Source organism: Juglans regia, unplaced genomic scaffold (genome assembly GCF_001411555.2).
Source record: "Juglans regia cultivar Chandler unplaced genomic scaffold, Walnut 2.0 Scaffold_14017, whole genome shotgun sequence".
In the NCBI taxonomy this organism is placed as follows: Eukaryota; Viridiplantae; Streptophyta; class Magnoliopsida; order Fagales; family Juglandaceae; genus Juglans; species Juglans regia.
In genome coordinates this window covers 1-209 of record NW_023344455.1, presented here as the reverse complement: position 1 = coordinate 209, position 209 = coordinate 1, and the positions used below count along the sequence as shown (strand labels likewise).

Here is a 209-nt window from a genome sequence, read left to right as displayed (position 1 = left end):
CCAAACCCATCGCTACGCGATGGGCAGGGCGAGATTTTCCCAAAAATCCACTCACGAGTGGTCCTTCTTGTCAATTTATCTCGCAAGGCGGAAAAAACAAAAACAAGGGGTGCAACACGAGGACTTCCGAGGAGGTCACCCATCCTAGTACTACTCTCAACCAAGCACGGTTAACTGCGGAGTTCTAATGGGATCCGGTGCATTAGTGC

At 50.7% G+C, this 209-nt stretch overlaps 1 pseudogene; it reads right to left on the bottom strand.

Moving 5' to 3' along the window:
- Nucleotides 1-106: 106 nt before the first annotated feature.
- Nucleotides 107-209, bottom strand: LOC118345090 (annotated as a pseudogene; the record flags this gene model as incomplete).